We start from the raw sequence: 4,068 nt of genomic DNA on the forward strand, positions 1-4,068 counted from the left end.
GTATGATCGAGAACCTACAGATGATTAGCCGTGCGGTGACAGCGCACCTGGACCATTTTCACTAAGAGGACGGATGATAGCCATTGACAACGGTGATCCACCAACACACAGCTTGCCATAGGAGAAAACTTGCGTGCGAGAAGAAGATGACAGTAGGAAAGCAGAGATTCAGAAGATAAAGTATCTCCAAAACTCCAACACATTCTCCATTACTGCATAACAAGTATTTATTTCATGCTCTTTTATTTTTCGCAGTTCAAACTGATAATCATAATTAATCTCCTGACTAAGATTTACAAGGTAACCATAGATTGCTTCAAGCCAACAATCTCCGTGGGATTCGACCCTTACTCACGTAAGGTATTACTTGGACGACCCAGTGCACTTGCTGGTTAGTTGTGCGGAGTTGTGAAAAGTGTGAATCACAATTTCGTGCACCACGTCGCTAGCTCGACGATTTCTCCATTAGTTGAGATGATACTTCATTTTGGGGTTTTCCCCCATGTTACCCATGTAGTGTTTGAGCCTTTGTCCGTTCACAGTGAAAGCCCTCTTTGAACTTTTTTCTATGATTTCTATGTGTCCATATGGCGAGACCTTTGTGACAAGAAAGGGTCCTGACCACCTTGATTTGAGTTTCCCAGGGAAAAATCTCAATTTGGAGTTGTAGAGGAGCACTTGCTGTCCTTTTTCGAAGCTCCTGGGTGTCAGATTGAGGTCATGTCTTCTCTTCGCCTTTTCTTTATAGATCTTGGCATTTTCATAGGCTTGAGATCTAAACTCCTCCATTTATTGGAGCTGCAAGACCCTCTTTTCACCAGCAGCAATGCTATCAAACTTTAGTAGCTTGAGAGCCCAGAGGGCTTTGTGTTCCAGCTCCAATGGTAAATGACAGGCCTTTCCATACACCAGTTGATATGGGGACATCCCGATGGTGTTTTGAATGCCGTTCTGTATGCCCAAAGGGCATCATCTAGCTTCTTCGACCAGTCCTTTCTTGATGCTCCTACAGTCTTCTCCAGAATCCTTTTTAATTCTCTGTTAGATATCTCGGTTTGCCCACTTGTTTGGAGATGGTAGGGCGTGGCAACCTTGTGTTTCACCCCGTGTTGTAAGAGGAGAGCTTCTAGTGGTCTGTTACAAAAATGGCTCCCTCCATCACTGATGAGTGCTCGGGAGACTCCGAACCGGCTAAAGATATTCTTTCTGAGGAAGTTCATGACCACCTTGTTATCATTTGTTGGGGTTGCAATAGCCTCTACCCACTTGGAAACGTAATCCACTGCTACCAAGATATACTTGTTTGAATATGAGGTTGGAAATGGTCCCATGAAATTGATTCCCCACACATCAAACAGTTCCAGTTCTAAGATGAAATTCTGTGGCATCTCATTTTTTTTGGATAAGTTTCTAGCTCTTTGGCATTCATTGCAGTTCTTTACTAGTTCTTTGGCATCTTTGAAAAGGGTGGGCCAAAAGAATCCACTTTGTAACAACTTTGCTGCAGTTCTTTTCCCTCCAAAATGGCCTCCATAGCACGAGTCGTGGCAGTTCCACAGGACCTCTCGTCCCTCTTCTTTTGAGACACATCTTCTCAGGATTCCATTTGAACACTTCTTGAAGAGATATGGCTCATCCCAGACAAAATATTTTGCGTCATTGATGAGCTTTCTTTTTTTATGTTTGTTGATCTCTGGAGGTAAAGCCCCAGTTGCCTTGAAATTGGCAATGTTTGCAAACCAGGGTGCTTTGTGAACCATCATTAACTGCTCATCTGGGAAGTACACATTTACACTGGCATCGTGTGTTCCACTTTTGTCCTGAGGGATTCTGGATAGGTGATTGGCTACCTTGTTCTCCACTCTTTTCTTGTCTCTGATCTCAATGTTGAATTCCTGCAACAACAAGATCCATCTTATCAGTCTTGGTTTTGATTCCTACTTGGCAAATAAATATTTAAGTGCTGTGTGATCTGTGAAAATGATCACTTTGACACCAATGAGGTATGATCTAAACTTGTCAAATGCAAAAACTATTGCCAGCAACTCTTTTTCAGTAGTGGTATAATTTCTTTGAGTGTCATTGAGGACTTTGCTGGCATAGTATATCACATGGACCAAGTTATCTTTTCTCTGTCCTAACACTGCCCCAACTGCAAAATCAGATGCATCGCACATCAGTTCAAATGGTAAGTTCCAATCAGGTAGGGAAATGATAGGGGTAGAGGACAGCCTCTTTTTCAAGTTTTCGAATGCTAGCATGCACTTTTCATCAAAGACAAATGGTGTATCAGATACAAGGAGATTGCTTAAGGGCTTGGCTATCTTTGAAAAATATTTGATAAATCTTCTATAAAAGCCAGCATGCCCTAAAAAGCTCCTAATTGCCTTGACATCACTTGGTGGGGGTAATTTTTCAATGAGTTTCACTTTAGCTCTGTCTATCTCAATGCCTTTGTTAGAAACCTTATGGCCAAGAACTATTCCTCCTGTCACCATAAAGTGACATTTTTCCCAATTCAAGACCAGATTGGTTTCTTGACATCTTTTTAACACCAGGGCAAGGTGATTTAGGCAATTGGAAAAGGAATCCCCGAATACTGAAAAGTCATCCATAAAGACTTCAATGAATTTTTCTATCATATCTGAGAAGATAGAAAGCATGCAGCGTTAAAACGTTGCAGGAGCATTACATAGCCCAAATAGCATGCGCCTGTATGCAAACACTCCATATGGGCAAGTAAATGACGTTTTCTCCTGGTTTCTCGGATCAACCACTATTTGATTATATCCTGAGTAACCATCTAGAAAACAGTAATATGCGTGTCCTGCAAGTCTTTCCAACATCTGATCCATGAAGGGGAGTGGGAAGTGATATTTTCTTGTAGCTTCATTGAGTTTTCTGTAGTCAATGCACATCCTCCATCTTGTGATCGTTCTTGTAGGGATGAGTTCGTTCCTCTCATTGGGTACTACAGTGATTTCTCCTTTCTTGAGGACCACTTGGACGGGGCTGACCCATGGGCTATCCGAAATTGGGTAGATCACCCCTCCTTGCCACAGCTTCATGACTTCCTTCTGTACCACTTCTTTCATGACTGGATTTAGCCTCCTTTGGGGTTGGATGGATGGTTTGGCATCATCTTCCAGTAGTATCTTATGCATGCATATGGTCGAACTGATTCCCTTCAAGTCAGCAAGGGTCCATCCAATGGCATCCTTATGCTTTTGTAATACTTGGAGTAGTTCCTCCTCTTGTTCTTGGCTGAGGGCTGAGTTTATGATCACTGGGTAACTTTTATTCTCCCCTAAATATGCATATTTGAGAGTGGGCAGCAGTGCTTTGAGTTCAAGTTTGGGTGCTTCTTTTCTTTCATTCTCCTCTTCTAGTGTGCCCTGAACATGAATCTCCGCTGTTGCAGCCTCTTCGCTTGATGCTGATTCCTCCTCTGTTAACCCCTCAAGTTCTTCTTCTTCAAAAATCTCTTGTACTGCATCTTCCAGTGAATCCAACCTCATACATTCTCCCAATGGTTCTTGTGGGTAACTCATGGCCTTGAACACATTGAATGTCATCTTCTCATTGTGTAATCTCAGGGTAAGTTCACCCTTTTGGACATCAATGATAGCTCCAGCAGTGGCCAAGAATGGTCTTCGCAGGATGATAGAGGCCTTGGCTCCCTCTTTCATATCCAACACTACAAAGTCTGCTGGAAAGATAAAATCTCCTACCTTCACCAGCAAGTCCTTTACTATGCCGTGAGGAAACTTGAATGATCGATCTGCCAGTTGTAGGGCCATTTTTGTTAGCTTGGCCTCTTCAATCCTCATTTTTTTCATCATAGCTACGGACATCAGATTTATGCTGGCTCCTAAATCACATAGGGCCTTTTCCACTGTGATTTCCCCTATAATACAAGGAATTTGGAAACTCCCAGGATCCTTCAATTTCTGGGGTAGCTTGTGCTGAATGATGGCACTATATTCTTCGGTTAGTATCACAGTCTCGTTGCTCTTCCAGCTTCTCTTCTTGGTCATTAATTCCTTCAAGAACTTGGCATAGAGCGGC

Source organism: Arachis ipaensis, chromosome B02 (genome assembly GCF_000816755.2).
Source record: "Arachis ipaensis cultivar K30076 chromosome B02, Araip1.1, whole genome shotgun sequence".
NCBI classification, from domain to species: domain Eukaryota; kingdom Viridiplantae; phylum Streptophyta; class Magnoliopsida; order Fabales; family Fabaceae; genus Arachis; species Arachis ipaensis.